At 50.0% G+C, this 25,044-nt stretch overlaps 1 pseudogene; it reads left to right on the top strand.

Annotated features, from left to right (window-relative positions):
- Positions 1-25,034, top strand: part of LOC114701549 — an 87,410-nt pseudogene extending 62,376 nt beyond the window's left edge.
- The last annotated feature ends 10 nt before the right edge of the window (positions 25,035-25,044 follow it).

Genomic DNA, 25,044 nt, shown 5'->3' with positions numbered 1-25,044 from the left:
CGCCTCCCAGCCCAGTTGAGAGCCCCAGTAGACACCAAGGCCTGAAGGACTGACTTGTCCTTCTCGCTGTCCTCGGTGCCCAGTGCATTGCTGTGCCGTATGATAACCCTTAACTGGGGTTCCAGGAACAAAGGCATTAAATCATGAATTAATCACTGACTCATCAGAACTGCTGAATGCTTGCCATTTCCAGCCTGGAGCCTTTCGACTAAGATTCCCACTGTAAACCCTTTTTTAGGAGATAGTTAAAAGTCACTGTTGAGGGGTTGGGGATTTAGCTCAGTGGTAGAGCGCTTGCCTAGCAAGCGCAAGGCCCTGGGTTCGGTCCTTAGCTCTGGAAAAAAAAAGTCACTGTTGAAAATGGAGCTAATTCAGAAAGCTATAAAGAAAGAAACCACCCATGGTCTTACAGCTAGCACGTTGTTGTTTGGGCCTAGTCTTAACTCATACTGTGTTTCCTCTGTCTTTATACTGCAGCCATTGTGATGGTTTTGTGCCATGACCTATGTACAGCCTTGTAAGCATATTGTTTTAAAACATTTAATACAAATTCTGAAGCATCTGTTTTGAAGTTCTCTAATGTCCCAGTATGTAGGGAATCCTTCTCTGTTTAATTTATCTTTCTCTTTGGAAATACATTTTTGCTCCTGATATTTCTTATGTAAATTTGTTTTATGTTGCTCATTCTGGTTCATTCTGGGCCTTCTTTTGTTCTGGGATAGCGTCTTTTATATGGCCCTATTTATTTAGATTTTTGATAATTTTGTTGTTTGGTTTGGTTTTTTGGTTGGTTGGTTTTTTGATGGTGATGGTTATGTGCATGCGCATGCGTGTGTGCATTTGTGCATGTGCATGTGTGCTTGCATGAACATGTGCGTGTTGTGACAGGGTCTCCTGGAACTCACCAAGTAGAACAAGCTTACCTCAAACTCACAGAGATCAGCCTGTCTCTGCCCCGAAAGTACTGGGATTAGAGACATTCAGGGGCTGGAGAGATGGCTCAGCCGTTAAAGGCTAGGCTCACAACCAAAAAGATAAGAGTTCGGTTCCCAGCACCCACGGCTGTTTCTCCAGCCACAAAAATAAAAAAAATAAATTTAAAAAAAAAAAAAAAAAAAAGAAGCATACACCACCACGCCCAACCTTTTTATAAGCTTTTAAATAATGGATTTTGCCAGGGTAGTGATGACGTATGCCTTTAATCGCAGCACTCAGAAGGCAGAGCCAGGCGGATCTCTATGAGTTTGAGGCCAGCCTGGTCTACAGAGCGAGATCCAGAACAGAGAAACCTTGTCTCAAAAAACTAATAATAATAATAATAATAATGATGATGATGATGATGATGATGATGGGTTTTATCCCACATTCCAATAATTACCTTATTCAAGGTTGGAAGTCCATATTTTTAAGCTAATAATATTCCATTAAGCCAGGCGTGGTTGCTCACACCTGTAATCCTAGCACCTGTGACTGAGGCAGGAGAATCTTTGTGAGTTTGAAGCTAGCTTGAACTACATACTGAGACCCTGTCTCAAAAAAGCAAAACCAGGCCCGAGGGTCTGAAGAGATGGCTCAGTGGCTGAGAGCACTTTCCACTCTTCAGGACCTTCGTTCAGTTCTTGGCACCACATCAGGTGACTCACAGCTGCCTGTGACTCCAGTTACATGGGACCCAGTGCCCTCTGGCCTCCAAGGCGACCTTCACCAACGTAGTACACATAAACTCACCCAGGTGCACACACATATACACAAAAAGTGAATAAATAATAAGAATAAAAACAAAGCAAAAACCATCTATAAAATGGAAATAGATTCCTGTTGATTTCATACACAAAATAAGCAAACTCATTTTTTTTAGTGTATTTTGACATAGATTCTCACAGAGCCAGGCCAGCCTTGAACTCACTGTGTAGCTAAGTGACTAAGATTACGTGTATGCATGACTACGCCCAGTCTTCATGATATTAACTATAATCTCTAAGTCAGACTTTAATTAATCTTCATCCTCCCGTCTGTACTGCCTGAGATTCTACCCTGAGTGCTGGAGAGAGAGACCAACAGTCAGGATCAATTTCCTTCCTCGATCTAAACTGGCTGTGTGACCAGGACAAATCACTTACCATCAAAGGCCTGTCTCCTTCTGTCTGAAATGAGAGGGCAGGCCTCATTATGTTCCAGCTCCCATCCAGGTCCACATTCAGTCACACACACACACAACAACACACACACACACACACACACACACACACACCGCCGTGGAACTAGTTTTCATTGTGTAATACAGTCGTGCTATCTGTAGTCACTGTGCATATTACCACACTTGGAGGTCAGAAGAGCTGATGTGTAGTGCTACCTCCCAGATCCATGAGCCCCCTTTGGAAAAGGGTTGTCATGGAGACTTTTCCTTACTGACCAGAAGCATTGTTGCAGAATATTAATCAGAATGTCTTTCTGAAGCATGTGATCTTCCGTCTGATGACTGACCTCTCGGACTACAGTTGCATTGTCTTGGGGAAAACAGCCACAGACGAGCTTCAGACCCTTCCCCAGGATGCTGTTGAGAGGGCAGCCATAGGCAGAGAAGGGGCACCGGACTTTACCTCTTCTACCCTTATCAGGATTAGTCTGTGACCTCTCCCGTCTTTCTCTTTGCAGTTGGAAAAGTCATTCAAGTTCATGAGAGAGGCTGAGGACCAACTGAAGGCTATTCCCCAGTTCTGCTTCCCGATGCCAAGGACTGGGCTCCTGTCCAGGAGTTTACCAGGTAAGAGCTTCCAACATCCCTCTACCCACAGCCACAGTTTGAGAGTTGGATGGGGGAGGTGAGGAGGTCTTAGGTAGCAGAGCCTATAACTTAGGAGTTAACAATCCTGATTGGCTCCAGCCTTGGAATCTCCCTGTGTGTTTTTCAAGTTTCCCTGAGACAAGAGACACCTTCTAAGTGGGCATTTATGAAGCCTCCGAATAGAATCCTAATCTGGGAAAAGTTAGGGAAGTGGCCCACCAGCCATCCGCACTCACACAGGGCTCAGAAAGCCTTCCAGTGGCCTCTAGCTGGTGCCCGGACTGGGATCTGTTCACATTTCTGCTTTAGAGCATGTGTGATGTTAGCTGTCGGCATTTGGCCCAACTCAGTAGGCTCATATGCTGAGTGCCTGAGGGACACTACGTCCTGTGAAGTTGGCCTGCAGTTTTGAAGGCCAGCCTCAAAGTAGCTGTTCAAGAACATTTCTGTGAGAGAACCACACCATGGCCAGGCCTGAGAAAGGCCCAGCCCTTTCCTCTCCTCAGCTGTTCCCTCCTGAGTCACACCCTCACCTTCCACTAGGAAGAGAAACACAATCCCTCTTCCTTCTCGTAGTGACTAACCGTTATGTCTACACCCTGGGATAGCTCGGGTGACAGAATTATGGGTAGAAAAAGCTCTCTCAGGACATTTCCACTCTGCTCCTAAAAGGATGGGCAGTCAGAGCAAAGAGCTCTGAGCATCTCTCCAGCCTCCCCTCGCTCTCTGCGCTTCACTGCTCCGGTGGGGATGTGCCTTTGCATTTGTCATGGTTTGTAACCTGTTTGTGTTTTCACAACCACAGTGAAACATTCTCGTTTGTCTTAACTGGAGAAGATGGGAGCAGAAGGTTCGGTTATTGCCGAAGATTGCTGGTTAGTACTCTGCCTGTCACTCAGCCAGAACTTCCTAGAGAGTCAACCCTTGAGACTCAGGTTTCACCTATGCTGCTGGAGGTGCAGGTAGTGGCAGGTTACCCAAGGAGTAAAGAACATAGATAAGGCTAGACCTGGTAATGTACACCTGTAATTTCAGTACCAAAGAAGGTGAGCAGGAGGCTCTTGAGTTTAAGGCCATAAGGCCAGCTTGTCTCAGATCACACTACACACACACACACACACACACACACACACACACACACACACACACACGGGGACAGGGGGTGATTTGAAGACTCATTAAGTTTTCTTAGTAGGAAGAGGTGATGTCTCTATATCAGTAAGAAAATACTTCATTGCCTGGCTTGCTGGTGCACATCTTTGGTCCTGATACATGGGAGGCAGAGGCAGGCCAATCTCTGTGAGTTCAAGGCCAGCCTCAAACTCAAACAGGGCAAGTTCCAAGACAGCCAGGACTGTTACACAAAGAAACCCTGTCTTGAACACACACACACACACACCAAAAAGAAAGTGCTTCATTGATTTTTTTTTCCCACCAAATTAAAGACCTTTCTCTCCTTAAGCCAATTTTCCTTTGTGATAAAACATTGCTAAACAGACCCTGATTGCTGAGTGAGAACGTTCCGAATAGTTGCTAAGAAGAAAAGGATCAGGACTGGAGAGATGGTTCAGCGGTTAAGAGCCCTGGCCACTCTTCCGAGGACACAGGTTCAGTTCCCAGCACCCACATGGCAGCTCATAACTGTCTGTCACTCCAGCTCCAGTGGATCTGGCATCCTCACGCAGACATGCATGCAGGCAAAACCGCAATGTACATAAGAAATAAATGTTTAAAAAAAAAAAAATGGTCAGAAACTGGGCCTGGAGAGCTGGCTGCGGAGTTTAGAGCACTTGTCGCTTTTACATGAGCCTGGATTTGGCTCCCAGAACACCCCTGGTGGCTCACAGCCATCCCTGCTCCAGCTCCAGGGCATCCAGCTCGCTCTTCTGGCCTCTGAGTACCCCCGGCATAGAAATGTGCTTCAAAGGGGTAGGGATGTAGGTCAGCGGTGGCCGTGCTTTTCATCTCCAGCCATTGCAAGAAAGAGGGGGAACGGGGGCTGCTAATTCATGACACATTAGATGTTTAATATTTATCCAATTGATGGTAAGAAGCATGGGTAACAACTGAAGAGACTAAGTGGACTGATACCTGTGTTACTGTAGCTGCTTTAAAGTTTTGAGATTGACTGGTCCCTGTCCCTTGAAAAGTAGCTAAAAGGGATTTCCCAAAAGGGATTTCCTAAATGACTTCTCATTTGGGATCGTGGTTTTAATAAATGTCCAGTCTCAAACAACTGGCAGGAGGGACTGCAGTGAAGCAGTAAACAAGCATCCTGACCTTACGGTCCAAGACCACAGTCAGCACCCGTGCGTTGCACCCTTGACCTCGGGGCCTTCCAAAGAGTCAAAACAGGGCTGGCAAGATAGCTCAGGAGGTGAAGGCACTTGCTGCCAAGCCCGAGAACCTACATTTCATCCCTGGAATCCACGGGGGCTGGCGAGCTGGCTCGGGGGCTTGGAGCACTTGTTTTTGTGAAGAGCCTGCATTTGTTCCCAAAATGCACCTGGCGGCTCACAGCCATCCATACTCCAGCTCCAGGGTATCTGACTTTGATCTTAGAAAAGAGAGAACTGGGCCGGGCGGTGGTGGAGCCCTCCTTTAATCCCAGCACTCCGGAGGCAGAGCCAGGCAGATGTCTGTGAGTTCAAAGCCAGCCTGGTCTACAGAGCGAGCTCCAGGACAGGCTCAAAAAGCTACAGAGAGACCCTGTCTCGAAAAAACCAAAAAAGGAAAAGAGAGAACTGGCAACTGCAAAATTGTTGTCTGGCCTTCACCTGTGCACACAGCGTGCATGCACCGCCCCCAGAAACACATAAATGCAACAGGGATTTCAAAATAGTCCCACAGACTTCTGAATGGTAAAATGGGGTGATGGTGAGTACCTACCTCACATGATAGCTCCAGAGCGGTAGGGTTCTTTCTCTCCTGTCGACGCTGATACTCAGGATGGCCTTGTATTTCTCTCCCAAAAAGCCTGGAGGCAAAGGGAAGCGGCTTCCTGAAGTTTACTGCATTGTCAGCCGCCTGGGATGCTTCAGCCTCTTTTCAAAGGTGAGAACGTGGGGTGGGAGAACAAGACCGGCCCCAGAGGGACCCAGGAAACAGCACCCCAGAGGGACCCAGGAAATAGCACCCCAGAGGGACCCAGGAAATAGCACCCCAGAGGGACCCAGGAAACAGCACCCCAGAGGGACTCAGGAAACAGCACCCCAGAGGGACCCAGGAAACAGCACCCCAGATGGACCCAGGAAATAGCACCCCAGAGGGACCCAGGAGACAGCACCCATCTCCTGCTGCCTTTAGTCATATTCTTGCGATCTTGCTCACTGTTTCTTCGCTCTCTCCCCACTTCTCATTGATTTCTCTCATCAGTGGTTCAAGAAATAAGAATAATGAAGGATGTGGCCATGGGGGCTCACTCCTGTAATTCCAGCTCTGGAGAGGCTGAGGCAGGAGGATTGCTCGTTCAAGGCCAAGGGTGGACTATAGAGAAAGACCCTGTCAAGAAAGAGGATTTTTAAGAACTATGTCCTGCCGGGCATGGTGGCGCACGCCTTTAATCCCAGCACTTGGGAGGCAGAGGCAGGCGGATCTCTGTGAGTTCGAGGCCAGCCTGGGCTACCAAGTGAGCTCCAGGAAAGGCGCAAAGCTACACAGAGAAACCCTGTCTCGAAAAAGAAAAAAAAAAAAGAACTATGTCCTGAAGAAGAGACAGAGGAACAAAGGGAGGGAGGGTGGGTGGGTCAGGGTTGTAGCTCAGTCCCGAGTACACACAAAGCCCTTGGCTGGATCTCAAGCACAGGAATAAAAACTGTACCTGTAGCGACTCAGTAAGTCACCTGTCAAAGCAGCAAGAAGAAACTGTGGTTTCTCCTATTAATACGTAGTATGAACTACAAAGTCACATAAAGGGACACAGAAAAGAAAACTATTGGAGCCAGTGTCTTAGAGAGTCAGGAGTCAGCAGCTCCTCATGAGCTCCCACCCCTCTGCCCCCCAAATTCTTGAGGCACCAGAACTGAGCACACCTTGACCGCCTGGCTTCAGAATAGCTGAGCTGCCTTTCTGACTCATAGATCTTGGACGAGGTGGAAAAGAGAAGAGGCATCTCCCCTGCCCTGGTGCAGCCCTCATGAGAAGCGTCATGGAAGCCCCTTTCCCAGCCCTGGGCAAAACCGTCGTTGTCAAGAAACTTCCTGCCAGGCTCAGGGACTGAGGTAAGCTGTCAGACTCGCTTCCTCTGTCAGAACAGGTGGCCCAGCCAGCCAAGTCCCTGTGGCTGGACAGGCCGTCTTTCAGCAGGGCATCCAGCTCAGTGGTTTCTTTGATCACGCCTCATAAACCCCACCCTCAGTCCAGTCTATCAGCCCAGGCTCGGCTCCAGGAGGCAACCCACAAGAACCATGCAGTACAGCATGCGGTTTTTTCCCAGACATGCGCTGTGTGTCCGTGGTTTCTTTTCGAAGCCCATAGTCATCAGTCTTCTTTGGATCTGTTCACATTTTCAGTCTGTGTTCCTAAGTTTATGACATGAACTGTTCTTTGCAGTGAAGACCATCTTGGATACTACTTACTATTTGCCCTAGGCTTCAAATCCTGTCATTTACTTGGTTGGACCCTGAGACCTGATGAGGAACCTTGTTTTCTTCTTCCTTTTTCACATCATGATAGCCCTGTAAACGTCAGAACACCAGTCCCTTCTGACCTGGGATCTCTGCTGTAAACCAGTTGCTTCTAGACACAGAAGAGAAGAGGGTGTATCAGGGACATACCACGTCAACCCGGTTTTCCAGCACTGAGCAGTTGTTGGGAACACACAACCACCCCACACGGGTGTAGTATCTTGGCTATGAGATTGTTGCAGGAGGTTAGCCGTGAGGGAGTCCCAGCGTGGGGAGAGTACTGTGCTGTGGTAGAAGGGAAACTCTTCTCACACTGATGTCACTGGACAGAAGTCAGCTCTTTACAGAAGCTTAGAAACTCACACATGTAACTTGTGAGAAACCCAGGTCATGTGAGCAAGTGAGGAACAAGACGATACACACACAGCAAGCTTAAAAACTAGGAACACACAGAAGGGATTGGCATGTGCTGGGCACACCTATAATCCCAGCCTCTGGAAGGTGGAGGCAGGAGGATCAAGAGTTCAAGGCCATAGAGCTGGAGAGATGGCTCAGTGGCTAAGAGTGCTTTCTGCTCTTCCGGAAGACCCAGGTTCAATTCCCAGCACCCACATGGTGACTCATCCATCTGTAACTCTAGTTCCAGAGGCTCTGATGGCCTTTGTGGGTACTGCATTGTTTGTAACTGGTTTGTGTGTACATGGTGCACATACATGCAGACAAAACACCCATACACATAAAAGATATTTTTTTTTCCTTAAAAGCACTTGCTGCCCAAGCCAATGGCTTGATTTGATCTCTGGAACCCACAGAGGGAGGGGAGAACTGACTCCTGAAAATTGCCCCCTGACCGCCACACATGTATGTGCCTTGGTACATGCACACCTGCACTCATACACACATCATGCACACACCTTTAATAAATACATACACACAGATAAATAAATAGTTCAGGGCCAGGGATTTTCTTCCAGCAGTAACAGGACAGGCCTTTAGAAGACAGGATTTCCCCCAGGACTTTGAGGCTAGGTCAGTTTTCAACATAAACCATCCAAGGGGCATCCAGATAAGCTCTTCCAGGAGGAGCTCCTTACATGGCCAAGGGCCGAGAACTCTGCTGTCCATCTTCCTTGTCTCCAGGGTGGTGTAAGCCCACCTTCAAACCTGCTTTTGTTCCCTGGCAGGTGATCGAGCTGTGCCGCCCCCTGGACTCCCGGCTGGAGCATGTGGATTTTGAGTCTCTGTTCTCCTCCCTCAGCGTCCGGCACCTGGTCAGTGTTTTTGCCTCCCTGCTTCTGGAAAGGAGGGTCATCTTCATTGCAGACAAACTCAGGTACCAAGCTCTGCCACTTCTGATAGTATGTGTGAACGATGCCAGTCTCAGACTCTGAAGGGTGTAGAGATTGGGTTCCGGGAAGTGAGGATGACCGGAGGCCTCTGCGGCCCCTCGTGGGGCAAGGGGAGTTAGACTGCGTGCGGCATATGCCTCTCTGGTATGTGGCTTGCTTTCCGTGTGGTGCACTGTGAACGAGATACTCTCTTGTATGTGAGGGAAACCAAGGCAGAAGGTATGTGGACCTGCCCTCCAGAGTTCTCATTCCAGTCGGGCACCAAGAAGTAAGCGGTCTGCGTGGCACCACGTGGGGAGGGCTTGTTAGAGCTGTGAGCTCAGGTGGCAAAGGGTGGGAGAGATGCTGACCTAGCGCCGAGCCCCAGAGCATGCTGCAGGCAGGAGGAGCCGTCCGTGTGAAGTGAGGAGTCAGGAGAGGCTGGACATGGCTTCGGGAGCTGTGAGGCAGCTCACTGACTGGAGTGGAGAACAAGGCTGGTCAGGAAGAGATGGGCAGGCAGAGAGGGCAAGCATCCACTCAGGGGAAGGCCACAAGACTAGATGAAAGAGCGCAGACTTACACAAGGCATTCTTCCCGTTTGTTATTAAACTAAACCATACAAATCACACATACACACACACACACATACATACATATAGACACACACACAGAGACATAGACATAGACACACAGACATACGGACACACACACACACACACACACACACCTGCCCCATAGGATGCCATCCATAGCCCAATGATCACATTCTCTGAATCAAAAAGGCCACATCACAAATCAAAGAAAATCCAGAAGGAACTATGAATTTGTATTGATCCTGAACTTCTAGCAAAGGCAAAATTCCTTGCATTTTCATCATTTCAGGCCTTTAATCCCAGCACTCTGGAGGCTGGGGCAGGTGGATCTCCGTGAAGTCAGGGCAGCATGGACCACACAGTAAGACCTTATTTAAAAAACAAAACAAATAAAACCACTGACTTGGGCTCAGCAGATAAAGGAGCCAGCCACCAAGCTAGACGGCCTGAGTTCAATCCCCAGGACCCACATAGTGTGAGGAGAGAACTTACTCTTGCAAGTTGTTCTCCGGCTTCTGTGAATGTGTGCACACATGCTCGCACACACAATCAATGTATGTAAAAAAAAAAAAAAAAAAAAAAAAAAAAATTGCCAAAATACTGGCTTCCTCTGAACTGAGAGAATAGGGGCGTATGAGGTGGCTGCCACCCCAGGAAGGGCCAGGATTGGGGCCACCAGCGGCTGAAGTAGTGACGGCCACCCGAGAGGCCCACCTGGGAAGAAGACACGCCAGGAACTAACAGGAAAAGCAGCACTGCCTGTGTGGTCTGGAGAGGAACCGCGACTCTGAGCTATGGAGAGGGAACAGAAGAGGGAGGAAGAAAGGGACCGAGGAAGGAAGAGACAACATGGAGTTCATGGGAGGAGCAAGCATCCGCCCTGTCCTCCACTTAGCCTTCTGGTCACCTTTATGATGCCCGTCTTTGGACAGTTGCCATTTGGCTCTGCCTGACTGTCCCCATCGCATGTCTGAGCTCCTCTTCACTTTGAAATGTCACCATTATTAGGTTCCCCGTGCACTGCTGTCAGCTCGGGAAGCAGGGGCCCTGTCCTCAGGCTGCAGCTGGTGCTGGGAGCTGGGCAGCTCTCCAGGCTCCTGGGCACTGGGAAATCAGAGAGTTCTCAGTGCTGGGGTCCTGGAAGCCAGGGATGACTAATAGCCCTCTAGTGACCGGGGTCAGGTTTCATCGGCTCTCTGGTAACTGTCTCCATGTTCTGAAAGGCCCACTCCCTGCTCCCCAACAGCCCCCATTCCCTTAGAGTCTCAAGGCTTGGATTTGAGGGAGGGGGGAAAGGTGGATTTCAGAAAGGTCTTGGTAACAAGTAGAGACCAGATAAATAAATCCAGAACCCTCCAGGAGTGGAGCTGGGGACACAGCCCCTAAGGAACTTCCTTCTAGGATGAAGATGTTTGACCAAGGGAGGCCAAGCTGGAGAAAATGCCTAAGGTCGTGAGTGTGGCTGGAGCTGAGCAGGCTCCGAGCATCAAGTATGAGTTTTCTGGTCGGAGTACAGTGAAAGGAAGGATAGGGACAGGTGGGGAGAAAGTGTCTGCCTAGCCAGCAGCCAGCGTGGGCTCCGAGTGTTAGAAGACCTGGGGAAGAGTGCCACCCACCTGCCTCTGCCCTGGACAGATTTCTGAGTGGGCAGAATGGACACTGGCCAGCCCCCTTGAGCAGATCTCCATGCTCCTGAGAGGTCTCTGCTCTGGGCCCTCAGCTAGTCCAGGAGGGCCTTTGGGGTTTTTCTCCTCACCTTACCTTCCGTGGGGTCTGACATTCTGCTCTTGGAGATCTACTCACTGTGGCAGGCAAGGGCACTTAAATCATCCTTGGTGGCTTTTGCAGCAGATGTTGGATGCCACAGAGGAAGATTTTTATAGGGTGGGGAGGGCAGCAGGAATATGGCTAATTTTTATGCCCTCTTTGGGGCCAGAGCCTGGCTTTATAGTAACTAGTGTGCACATATGCCTGTGTGTATATAAACTGTCTTAATTGCATTTTTATTATTTACTTCTTTTTGAGACACTGTCTCATGTAAAGTATCCACGATGGCCTCAAATACTCTATATGGCTGAGAATAGCCTTGAACTTCTGATCCTTCTGCCTCCACCTCCAGCTGCTAGAACTACAAGCATACACCACCAAGACCAGTTTATATGGAATGGAACCCAGGGCTTCTCGCAAGCTAAGCAAGGAACTCTATCAACTGAGCTACATCACTTTTTTTGGTTTTCCGAGACAGGGTTTTTTCTCTGTGTAACAGCCTGGCTGTCCTGGAACTCACCTTATACACCAAGCTGGCCTCGAACTCACAGAGATCCGTCTGCCTCTGTCTCCTGAGTGCTGGGATTAAAGGCGTGCGCCACCACCGCCTGGCTGCTATATCACATCTTAAATTGCACTTTAGTCCCTATATAGCCTCACACATGCACATCCTCTCAGATCACACTGGAAGTTTTTTCCCAGAGCAGGAGGGACCCTGAACACTCAGCCCTTAATCCTGGGTCTCCACATTTGTAGGGCATAGGGATTGATTGAAGCCTGGAGAGTGACTTTCTGGGCTCCAGTGTCCTAGGCAGACACTTTTGCTGTTAAACGTGGCTCAGTATGTTTTCCCTCTTGCCCAGTAAATTAACATCCATGTTACACTAGTCCCGTGCAGATTTACATGGAGGATATTGTAGGCAGAAGTTTCTCTCCTGCAAATAGTGACTTACAGGACGAGTACAAAACCTAACTGGAGCCGGGCGGTGGTGGCGCACGCCCTTAATCCCAGCACTTGGGAGGCAGAGCCAGGCGGATCTCTGTGAGTTCGAGGCCAGCCTGGGCTACCAAGTGAGTTCCAGGAAAGGTGCAAAGCTACACAGAGAAACCCTGCCTCGAAAAAACAAAAAACAAAACAAAACAAAAAAAAACCAAACAAAACCTAACTGGAGAGGTGAACAGGGGTCGGGGGTGTAGCTCAGCTGGCAGAGGTTTGCCTAGCGGGCACAAAGCCCTGGTTTCCGTCCCCCACACTGTGGACTGGCTGTGGTGGCTCACACTGTCACCACTGCACGTAGTGTTGGCCAGAGAATTAGAAGTTCAAGTTCAGTCTCGGCTACATAAGGCATTTGAGGCTAACCTGGGCTATGTAAGAGCCTGTTTCTAAAACAAGAAAGAAAGAAAACAGTGAGCACAGGCTGGAAATGATGGCTCAGTGGCTAAGAGCACTTGCTCTTCCAGAGGAAGACTCCCAGCACCCACATGGAGGCTCACAACAGTTACAGGGAATCCCTCTGCTGGCTTCTTCAAGTGGTGCCGTCTTCTGGCCTCCACAGGCATTAGGAACACATATGATGCACAGAATATATGTAAGCAAAATACCATGTACATTTTTAAATTTAACCTAGACGTGGTGGCGCACACCTTTAGTCCCAGCAATCAGGAGGCAGAGGCAGGTGGATCTCTGTGAGTTCAAGGCCAGCCTGGTCTACAGAGAGAGTTCCATGACAGCCAGGACTACACAGAGAGAACCTGTCTTGGAAAAACAAAACAATATATATATATAATTTTTTTTAATGAGCATATCCGTGGGGCCTGAGGACTAAGTGTGCAGCCTTCGCCTGCTCAGGTCACGTCACGTAGGTGCTGGGTCGGGCCCTGAGAGGCACAGAGCTTAGCTCACAATGCTGAAGGAAGCCAGGTGTAGAGGGGCCACCTATCGATGGAAAACATATCGAGGGGGCCAGAGCTGCAGTGTACGGGGGGACAGTGACAAGACAGACTCTGGGGCCCTGTGCATCCACAGGAATGCAGAACGTCTCTGTCAGGTGGGCCGTCCAGACCCGTGTGAGTATGGCGGTGTGTGCAGCCTGCCATCCAGTAGGAGGCTGAGGAAGAATGGCTTTGAGTTTCAGGCTAGCCTTGTCAACATATCGAGAGCCTGTCTTGAAAAACAATAAGATTCCTTTCCTTTCCGGCTAGGAAAGCTAAGTGTTTTTCTCCAGAACCTTCCTTCTTTCTCTCAGTGTCCTTCCAACAGAGGCCTCGGTGGGTAGGTGTGACTGGGAGTCTCCAGGTTTCTCTCAGAATCTGAAGGATCAGACTCCATGGGTCAGAAACCTCCAAGCCTCCTGGTTCTCTGATTCATAGGCCTGGTGGAAGGATCTATTCCTTTCTGTATGATTTATGGGGTAGTAGCCATAGGGAACTGAAGGTTCTCTGTCCAGGCCTTAGCCAACAAGGGCCTGGATAGGGCTGGCTGCAAGTTTCTTGAGCTGCAAGATTCTGAGAAGGAAGTCGTTAGCATCCCAGCTGCTGCCTGCATCTGAGACACTCCTCTGCGAGCAGCCGTGGACTCCAGTCCTGCTCAGCTGACCGTGGGGGGAAGGTCTCCCCTTTTGCCTTCTGTGCCCCAGTCTCGGTGGGGCCACAGCAGAGCATGAGAACAGGATATATGGCAAACCAGGGAGTGGCCCTGTGACATCCCTGGCGGGCTTAGCGGCCGGCACTCACCCCCACACAGTGCATTCAGTTATCTTTGCTGTGGAGTCTGAGAGAAACTTGCTGGGAGTCGGTGGCAAACACTCTTGAATTACAGAAGGGTTTTAAGTTGAGCCAAAAACCTGCCAAATTTAAAATAACATTTTTGCTCTGTTTCATCTTTAGGGTGGACATTGAGTGTTTCTAAAGGCTCTGTCAGGCTCAAGCTTGACAGATGGAAAGCAAAGAATGCTGTTGTGATAGCTCGTTCTGTCACCATAAAACTCAGATAAATATTTCCCTACACACATCTTCATTTCCTTTATGATAAACATTTTGTTTTTTATTTACTAATTTCGGCTCTAAAAAGCTTCAGCTAAACCTATAGACCAGGATAGACTGGAGTCAGTGTTGCACATAAGCAACTTGGTATAAAAGTTCTAGATGGCCAAGTGCTTAATATTCAATATCCTATCTTTTTATAGTCCAAAAAAATCCTAAGCTGAGGAGGGTTCATCTACTAGCTAAGGAGGAGTAGGATGAGATGGCCAAATCTCGACCAACGGTGTTTGAATCTTGGGTTCGCACATGGATAACTACACAAATAAGTTCCCGTGTAGCTGTATGTACTCATTCTTTTGTTTATTCCTCTTGGTTAGTTTTACTCGGTTTCCATAAGCTCCAGGGAGGTCCTGAATGTCTTCTAGATCCTGCTGCACTCAACAGTGTTTGCCATCTCAAGGCCTGTCTGCAAGCAGTGGCCGTCCCCACTACCTTTCCGCTCTGGCACCCAAAATACTACACTTTGAGGATCCAGCAGGATCTCAGGGTGGATGACAAGAGTCTAATTTAGCAGAGCTCTGTGGAAAGAAAATATTTTAACAGCACGACAGTACATTATAAAGTCGCAGCTGAGGAAAACAGCACCCTGGTAGAATACTTGCCTAGTGTTTCTGAGAGTCTGGCTTCCATTCCCAGCACTGAAAACAATTCCAAAATGTCACTCGTTGGAGGTGCAGCTCAGCTGGGAGAGTGCTGGCCTAGCATGCACGAAACCCTGGGTTCCCAGCACCTCATAAAACCAGGCACGGTGCTCGGGCGGTGGTGGCGCACGCCTTTAATCCCAGCACTCAGGAGGCAGAGCCAGGCGGATCTCTGTGAGTTCGAGGCCAACCTGGACTACAGAGTGAGTTCCAGGACAGGCTCCAAAGCTACACAGAGAAACCCTGTCTCAAAAAAAACAAAAACCAAAAAAACAAAACAAACAAACAAAAAAACCAGGCATGTTCACACCTATAATCCAATACCAGGGAGCTGGAGGATGAGAAGTTCAGAATCATTCTCAGTACATAGTTCAAGGCCACCTGCAATCTATGAGACCCTGTCTCAACAGGGAAGGGTACATTCTGACTTTCGTGTTAACACCAGTTAGAGACCCTTTGGAGCACAGTTTAGAGGCTAACAAAGCCATACATAAATGCTGTTGTCCTCTAACCCATCACTAGGTGTCCTCGGCTGGGACACGTTCCAGCTCTTTCCTTGGAGTCCCCCAGGTCCTGCTGCCTCTGTCAGGCTTCCCTTCAGGCCTTCCTCACATAGATGAGACCCTCCTCACAGATCCTGGGTTATCTCATCGTTCCTCTGAGTGACACATCACCGCCATTCTTTGACGCAGGCATGCTAACCTAGCTTACAGTGAGATCCTTGACTCCTTTTGTGGCCTCAGGAGAAAGTTTCTGTTTCTGGCCCCTGGATGCTCCATCTTGTACAGACCTGAGAGTTTGTGGGTGCTAAGGCTGGAAGGGGTACGCTGGGTTCTTCTAGGCTAGCTCTTGTCTTTCATGGGGGACAAGGGTGAGGCCTGGGTAGTGAAGGGCTCTTCCTGGAGTCACACAGAAAACAGAGCCACCCCTCTTGATGGCCAGCCTGTGTGCCTTTTAAATTCAGAGACACGTTACTTGAGCGCAGTCAGGGAACATGTCAGTCCCGCTCTCTGGGAAGTTTCACCCATGTGCAGGACAGCCTGAGTTCTGCCTTCAGTCCTGTTTCTTGGAAGTGCTGTGCAGTGGGAGAGCTGCACCCAGAACTAAAACATCTTCTCCAGATGTTAATACTCACAGACACATCCTGATGTTCAAAACAATGCTTCAGCCTGAGAACCCGCCTCCGATACTAAACATCCGAGAGCCGGCCCTCTCACCTGCGCCCATCACTGAGCCCTCTGACCAGCCACTCCCCCCGCCGGGGGGGGGGATTCTCTTCCTCCCCCACCCTGCACAGTTGGGCACAGCTGTTGGAGCTTGGCAGTTCCGCCAGCCCCACAGTAATGGGAGCCAGCTGTGAGAGGGTTCTCCTTGGCCATCCTTCGCAAATGCGGCCTCTTCGGCAACAGCCAGTGCTCAGTGAGGCGCCCGCTCAGACTCTGCCCCGGGCTCATCCAAGGGTCCCCCTTTTCCTTGCAGCACCACCCTCTGCCCGCCATGCACACAAAATTCCATCAGCACTTACTGCAGTAATTAGGAAACACATTCTTCATGTCTTCTCTGCCACTTAGGTTAGAGAAGGAGCGGCCACTCCCGCTGTATTTACAGAATCCAACGTTCCTTTCCATGTTGCCCAGAACAGAATTTTTTAAAGTAGTGACTGGGCTAGAGCAAGAGGCGTGAGGTATCTGATAGCTTCCTGTCGTCTGGGTGCCCGTGCCCCTCCCTCCTGTCCCGCTAACTAGGTGTAATGATAACCAGGTGTGGGAATGTTTGGTCCTCAGCTGTGATGACGGCTCTTATAGGAAAAGTAGCTGCTCAGGACCCCCAGACCAAGTTCTCAGCACAAAGGAGGTTTATTTGTCCCAGAGGGACAGAGGGCAGGGAATAAGAGACAAAGACAGGAGGAGATGGAGGGAGAAGGGGAGGGGAACGACCTTGGAGGCTAGCTCCGGGAATGTAGTCTAAGGATCTTAGCCAGGCAGAGGGAATGGGGGAGAAGAGCCAGACCTGCCAGAGCCACGTGCTCCAGGGGCCGCTGTCCCTTCAGCTCTCACCATTAAGCAGAGAAAATCCTGAACGCTCCTTTCAAGAAGTGGTGGTGAGTGGCAATCCTTACCTATGTGGCCAACAGGTTACCCCATTGCATCCTCGTCAGAACTGGATACAGGGCTGGGATGTAGCACGCATGAGGCCCTGGGTTCAGACCCCGACACAAGAGGAAAAAAGAAATTGGATACAGTTGTCCTTTAGCTCAGAACATTCTAATTCAGAGTGGATTTCAGCCTTCTTTCTGTAACCCTCTTCGTCTGCGCTGTGCATCGGTCGGTGTGGATGGTGATTTTCCCTAACCTCGGTCCTCCCTTCCCCGCCTTGGTTTGCAGTCAGTGCAGCTCAAGTCCACGCCTCCCAGAAGTTCCTGCTGGCCCAGCGGGCCTTACAGGCGTCACAAGGGCTGGAGCAGCAGAGAGAGAGCACGCTCTTCTGAGGATGAGTTCAGGAAAGGACAGTTGGTCTTTTTCCTGAATTGGGGAGAAGGACAAGTACCTTTCTTCTCCTGTGGCAATGACGGGGAAAGCACAGGCCACCCCCCCCTGGGCCTGTCTCTCTGAGTCTCCTTCCTCTCCCCGCCCGCCTCCTACCCCTAGGCCCCGCTCCTTGACCCCCACTCGCTTGCCTTCCTGGACTCCTGATCCATGGCTGCCCTGGAGTTGAAACTTCCGCAGGGCTCAGTGTCTTTAGCTACAAAATTCCAAAGCAGGTTAAACCCCAAACCAGGTGTGTCATCCTAGAACTCTGGAAGGTGACCCAGGAGGGGCTCCAGTTTACGGTCAGACTCAGCTGCGTAGCCTAGCAAGACCCTGTTCCTAAAAGTGAATGTGGATGCTGTCGCCAGGATTGTTTCCAGATCTAAATCATGGAACTCTAAAACTTCCCTGGAGACAGAAGCGCTTAAACGGCTGGGTATGGGGGTGCATACCTCTAGTCCCTGCACTCTCTTTTTTTTTTTTTTGTTTTTCGAGACAGGGTTTCTCTGTGTAGCTTTGCGCCTTTTCTGGAACTCACTTGGTAGCCCAGGCTGGCCTTGAACTCGCAGAGATCCGCCTGGCTCTGCCTCCCGAGTGCTGGGATTAAAGGCGTGCGCCGCCACCGCCCAGCTTTTTTTCTACTTTCATGTTATACATACATACATGCATGATTTTTATGTGTCTACATAAAATCTAGAAACCACAAGCAAAACATATTTGTCTTTCTGTTATTGGCTCACTTCTTTAATATGATTACCTCCAGTTGCATCCATTTTCCTAAAAAAAATACAACTTTGTTCTATATGGCTGAAAAAAAAATTAAAGGGGCCGGAGAGTCTTAATTTCAGTAATTAAGAGTACTTTTTGCTCTTACAGGGGACCCAAGTTCAGTTCCCAGCACCCTATGGTGGCTTACAAGTGTCCATAACTCCAGTTCCAGGGATCTGCTCCAGAAATAAAATTTTAAATCCAAAAAATAAAAAGCTTTGTAGGCCTCCATTGTGTATATACCACAGTCTCCTTGTCTATTCCTCTGTTTTGGACAGAGGTTAACTCTTCAGCTAGCTCTTGTGAACAGTGCTCCGTAGACATCCAAGTGCAAAGGTCTCTGTGAAATGTTGCTTTGGAGTCCTTTGGGTCCGTGCGTGGGAGTGGACGAGCTGGTCATGTGGTGGCAGTATTGTTAGCCTTTTGAGAAACCTCATGCTGACTTGTATAGCAGGTGACTTTTCTGCCAACAGTGTAAAAACAGTCCCCTTTGTCCAGATTCTTACAGCATTTGTTATTTGGGGTTTTGTTTGTTTTGTTTTGTTTTTTTGAGACAGGGAATCTCCATGTGTCCCTGGCTGTCCTGGAACTCACCCTGAAGACCAAGGCTGGCCTCGACCCACAGAGAGCCACTCTTATCCTGAGTGCTGAGATTAAAGCTGTGTGCCACTACACCTGGCTGTGATTTGGGCCTTGTTTTTTGTTTTTGTTTTTGTTTTTGTTTTTAACAATTTTTTGTTTATTGTTTTATGTGTGTATTAACATACATGTGCATGCACATATGGTCATCAGAGGAAAGCTCTCGGGACCTGTTGGCTCCCTCACCATGGGTTCTGGAACAAGCTCATCTTGTGGGCAGGTGCTTTGCATTGTTTGCTGAATGACTGCCGTTCTGACGGGGTAAGAGGGAATCTTAGTGTAGTTCCGCTGCCTCTGATGGTTAGGGAAGCTGAACACTTGTAGGTGTGTTTGTCTGTGGTCATTTGAGAACTGGATGGATCCCAGCCTTCTCTCTGGCCCCCGCTGAGGAAGCCTGCCCTTAGCCACACTGAACCGACCTTTTCTCTCTGTGTTCCCCTGCAGCACACTGTCCACGTGCTGCCACGCGATGGTGGCCCTCATCTACCCTTCAGCTGGCAGCACACTACATCCCAGTGTTACACCGGCCATGATTGACATAGTGTGCTCACCACACCCTTCCTCATTGGGCTGCTCTCCAGCTCGCTGTCTCTGCTCAGGGAGCTGCCACTGGAAGAGGTGAGCCCGGGTCCCGGGCAGACGTGGGAAGATGCCAGGCTTTCTCTGTGACAGGTCCTTCCAAAGTCTCCCATTAATCAACCCCTTGGTAACTGTAAGCGCCATTTTCCCTTCTAAGTGAAGTGGCCTGTAGAAGGCCTGACATCAGACATAGCCGTCTGCCCCATCCTCCTGTTTCCCCACACTGATCAGAGAAGCAGTAACTGGAATGTGTGCTTGAACTGATGACAGAGAAGGCAGGGACTCAGTTATGTCATTGAAAAGACACGGGTGTGGCTGGCAAGATGGTTCAGTACCAGCCTGATAACTGAGTTCAGTTCCCTCGGAGGTACGTGTTGGAAAGAGAACACTGACTCCTGAAAGGTGGGCTCTGACTTCCACGTGTATGCTGTGACACATGCACACGCACGCACGCACGCACGCAACAATAAAGGAAGAAAGGAAAGGGAAGGATCGGAGGCCACAGGGAAGTGACTGTCGTGGAGTAGCCGTCTACCATGCAGGAGCCCTGGTCCAACCTCAGTACAAGAAACATAATAATAACTAATGAAGGCTAGAATTAAAGAAAGGGAAAATATATCCACAAAGCTGGGTGTGGTGGTCACAGCCATGTGCCCCAGCACTTACCAGCCGAGACAGGAGGACCTCAAGTTTGAAGTCTGCCTGGGCTACATAACAGGACACGCAAAATAAAACCACAATATAGTTGTAATACACCAGGATTTTATAGATCAGTGTGCAGGGCAGGAAATGCTATGTGGTACCTCTGCAGTTATTCGGTCCCTCCTCTAAATAGTTTCTGGCCTGCCTATGTATAGGGGACTCCAGCAGCCACCAAATTCTGCTCAGCTTTGAATTTGGTGAGGATGTTGGTCCATCTGCCTCCATTATCCCAGGACTGGGATGCTGGTCCTTTCGATGTGTGAAGGCAAGAAGTTTATGAGGGTCTCTCAACATGGCAGAGCTGTTTCCAGCTGTGACCAGCAGGCCATCCAACCTCTGTTCTCCTCTGTCACAGTCGGCCACTAAGCTAGGGTCTGCATGAGGGTCCACTCTCAGAGACAGCAATAACCGTGCCCTTAAGCTTTGTACACAAGACATCTCGCTCATACTACCCTGTGGCCCTGCATCTCAACCACAATGAGGAGAGAGGTGCTCCTCCAAAACTGTAACTAACAAAGGCACAGAGCCTGTAGCCTGACAGTGTCCCCCAGGCCGCACGGTTCAGTGAACAGCTCAGGAGTAAAAGGGTGAATCCCCAACACGGAGTGGGCAGAGTTAGGTAGAACTCCAGAAAGTAGGGGCATCTCACATCTTTTGTCACCACCGCAGTAGCCCTAAACAGACAAACAAAAAGAAACACAGAAATGGCCTGGAGAGATGGCTCAGAGGTTAAGAGCACTGGCTGCTCTTCAGCGTCCTGAGTTCAATTCCAGCAACCACATGGTGGCTCACAACCATCTGTAATGAGATCTGGTGCCCTCTTCTGGCCTGCAGGCAGACATGCAGAAAGAACACTGTATACATAATAAATCTGAGAGAGAGAGAGAGAGAGAGAGAGAGAAGCTCTGCCACAGTCAGAGCAGGGCTGAGAATCCAGCTGTTGACACATGTGTCCTGGCCTTCAGTACCAGTGTAGGACACCTCAGTCCATGTCAGAACACACAACACACACCACACACACACACACACACACACACACACACAAATTCTCCCCATCCCCAGCTGCCTTCAGTATTGAGAAGGAAGAAAACTCCATCTCCACTTTTCCCCGCAAGCCCTAATGACAGTACCCACCCCTTTTCCTCTGTCCTGCAGGTTCTTGTGGTCGATCTCATCAATGACCGGTTCCTCAGACAGGTGAGTAGGAGCCAGCTCAGCCTGCTTCTCCCATGCCTTCGCTTCTGCCAGAGGGTTCACCTCCAGCTCTGGAAAGGCTCTCTAGCGGGCCTGGACTTGCTTGCCCAGCTGGACTGGGGCACCCAGGCCAAGGCCAGCCGAGGATGAGGTAGCAAAGAGGAAGGCCTTGGCCAGGACTGCTTTCCACCTGGACAGGCACCAAGGGGCCTCCACCAATGACTAGTCGGGACACGGGCTGGAGAGATGGACTTGTAAAGAACTGGACTTTGTTTCCCAGCACCCACGTCAGGCAGCTCACCTTCAGCAGCATCTTCACAGGAGTCAGCAGCTCTGGCCTCCTCAGGCACCAAACTCACATGCACAGACCCACACATGGACATGGACATACACTCACACATCATCTGAAAAAAATAAATCTCACTCTTAGCCAGGCAGCGGTGGTGGCGCACGCCTGTAATCCCAGCACTCGGGAGGCAGAGCCAGGCGGATCTCTGTGAGTTGGAGGCCAGCCTGGTCTACAGAGTGAGTTCCAGGAAAGGCACCAAAACTGCATGAAGAAACCCTGCCTCGAAAAACAAAACAAAACAAAAAAAAAAAAAAAAAAAAGAACCCACAGAGCCCAACACTTTCACAAGAGAACTGTATAAAATTTAATCTCACCGAGTGGTGGTGGTGCATACCTTTAATCCCAGCACTTGGGAGGCAGAGCCAGGTGGATCCTGTGAGTTCAAATCCAACTGGGCTACCAAGTGAGTTCCAGGAAAGACACAAAACTACACAGAGAAACCCTGTCTCAAAAATAATAATAATAATAATAATAATAATAATCTCTAAGATGAGGCCCATGCTGACTGGTGGCCATCTTACAAATGAAGTTCTGAGGCTCTCACAGCTTATAAGAGCTAGAATGGGGATTTGAACTCAAATTTCTGACTCTAAGCATATCTCTTCCTACTAAACTAGGAGCTGAGGCTATGTATGATGGCTCAGTGGATAAAAGGCTCTCGCCAGAGCTAATGGCCTAAGTTCAAATCTCAGGACCCACATGATGAAACAAGAGAACCTATACACATGCGCACGCGCACATGCTCACTCACTAATAAAACAAAACAAAAAAAGCTCTGGGCAGTGATAGCCCATGCCTTTAATCCCAGCACTGGGGAGGCAGAGGCAGGAGGATCTTTGAATTTGAGGCCAGCCTGGTCTACAGAATGAGTTCAGTACAGTCAGAGCTACACAGAAACCCTGTCTGGAAAACAAACAAAAACAAACTAAAAAGCCAGGCATGGTGGTGCATACCTTTGATCCTAGTATCAGGCAGAGGCAGGAGGATCTCTATGAGTCTGAGGCCAGCCTGGTCTACATAGTGAGTCCCAGGCTAGCCAGGGCTATACAGTAAGGCCTTGTCACTCTCTCTCTCTCTCTCTCTCTCTCTCTCTCTCTCTCCTCTCTCCTCTCTCTCTCTCACACACACACACACACACACACACACACAACACACACACACACACACTTTAAACTATGAGCCAAGCTGCCTGCCAGAGATGAGGCTGGCACATGGCTGGCCAGGCGTAGCTGTGCCCACTGCATCTCCTGCCTTACAGATGGAGGACGAGGATTCCATTCTGCCCGGAAGCTTCAGGTAGCCTGGAACACATTCTGGAGCAGAGGAATGACCTGGCTGTGACCAGGATGGAGGCCCGCTGGACTGCGTGCATGGTAAATGCAGGACTTGAAACAGCTGTCTGGTTGAGTGAGAAAGTAGGGGCATGGGGAGAAAAACTGGGGTTCCGCCTTCCATTTGGATTTCACTCCAACGATAATTGTAGGAATTTCCACCACTTTCTCCATCTAGGTGCTCAAATACCTCCAAAAGGGGGCCAGCCAACTTGAAGTGCCCTCTTTTTCTCTTGGCTGGTCCCGGGTGGGAAGAAGCTGTGGAGGAAAGTAGCTGTTGCTTAGTCAGTAACTGGCTGTCCTGGCTCTGGCCCACCAGGCTTACTATTATGGCCTTGTCTCCTTTGCTCAGGCCTGAGTCCAGCCCCTTGAATGAGGGTGGTGTCAGAAGCCTTTGTCCGGTTCTTCGTGGAGACCGTGGGCCACTACTCCTTGTTCCTGACTTCGGGCGAGGAGAGGAGCCTGCAGCGAGAAGCCTTCAGAAAAGCTGTGTCCTCCAAGAGCCTGCGGCGCTTCCTGGAGGTCTTCATGGAGACCCAGACTTTCCGTGGCTTCATCCAGGAGCGGGAACTACGCAGGCAGGACGCCAAAGGTTAGAACACCAAACCTTGCCGGGGCAGTGAGGGCAGAGGCTCTGGGCTCTGGGTGCCTGAAGAGCATGCAGGAAGAGGTAGACAAGGATGCAGGCAATAACAGTACTCCAGCCTCCACAGGGGCTGCCTCCACACCACACCTGAGCAGTGAACGTGGCCTGCTCGGCCTCTCCCAGGCTTCCCCTGTCCCTCCTGCTTCTCTGCATCCCCTCTGCTCTGCCCCTCTGCCCTTCTTCCTGCCGGAGACTGTAGAGAGGTAAAGATTCAGGAGACTCTGGGCTGGGCCTGGGGTCTGGGGCCAGCCTGCAGAATCTGGACATCCTGCTCAGTTACCGTCCACGCCAGCCTTTTCTTCTCCTCCTCTCCTCTGCATTCTTCTCTCCTCCTTCTCCCTGTCCCGGCTGCATAGACACCATCATGCTTTTAGGAGAAAGGGAGCCAGGAGCACAAATGACGGAGACACCGTCCCAGCCCATTTTGTCCATTGTCTTGGCCGTTCTGGGCATCTAAAATCTAGGATGCTGGTAAAGGTGGGTTTGATGGGAGCTAAACCCGGGAAGGGAAGGCGCTTACTTCTACAGCATGGCTACACGGAGCCAGAAGGTTCCAGAAGAGCAGCTGGCGCAACCCCTGGGATTTGTCTGGTGATAGGAACTCAGCTCGAAGCCCTGCACTCCCGTAGCCATTTCCACGGGAGAGACAGGCAGCCATACTTGAGGCTCTGATAAAGATTTGATTAGAGGATGTGAGAGGACAGGCCTCATCTTAGGTCCCTCTTCAGAAGAGCTGTCAGGTGCATTTCAGCCGGGGTTACAAGTCACTGTTTGGTAAGAAAGGTAGCAGGAGCGGAGGCAGTGAAACTCGTCTTTAGTCCCGCACTTGGGAGGGAGGCAGAGACAGGTAGACTTCTAAGTTCAAGACCAGCCTGGTCTACAGAATGTGTTCCAGGACAGCCAGGGCTACACAGAGAAACAAAAACAAGATAGCAGGAGTGAAATGGGATCTCATGTGTGAGTGGTCTTCACAGCTGTCCACAGACAGCTATGTGGGGGGGCAATTATAAGGACAGTAAAAATCCTCAGAAACCTCATGCTTGCAAGCACGTTTATAGGCAGAGCTGCATCTCAGAAGCAAGGCTTCCCTTTCCCGTTCTAGCCAGGAAGGTTTGTGCAGACGCACAAAGGCAACGCAGATCTAAAATGTCCCGGGTGTCTCTCGTCACCAGGTCTGTTTGAGGTCCGAGCCCAGGAGTACCTGGAAACCTTGCCCAGCGGAGAGCACAGCGGAGTCAATAAGTTCCTCAAGGGTCTGGGTAAGGCCTGGATCCCTGTCAGCAGCCTCAGATCTCCTGTCTCCCCCAGCCAGGAACCCTCAGTGACACGGGCAACTGGCACTGGACTGACTGCCTCTCTCAATCTGTCCCTAGGCCCTCGGGTGGCCTCGCTGTCATCCCTGCCACGGCCTGAGTCTTCTGGGAACCCAGTAGAGGAAGCGGGCCTGGGGCCAGACAGGGAGTGACAGGGGGGACTCCACCCGGCTGCAAGCTCCCCTGGGTAGGGAAGTAAGAAGCGAAGCAT

This window comes from Peromyscus leucopus, chromosome 3 (assembly GCF_004664715.2).
Source record: "Peromyscus leucopus breed LL Stock chromosome 3, UCI_PerLeu_2.1, whole genome shotgun sequence".
In the NCBI taxonomy this organism is placed as follows: domain Eukaryota; kingdom Metazoa; phylum Chordata; class Mammalia; order Rodentia; family Cricetidae; genus Peromyscus; species Peromyscus leucopus.
Note: the sequence above shows the minus strand (reverse complement) of the source record. Positions and strands in the feature narration are given on the sequence as shown.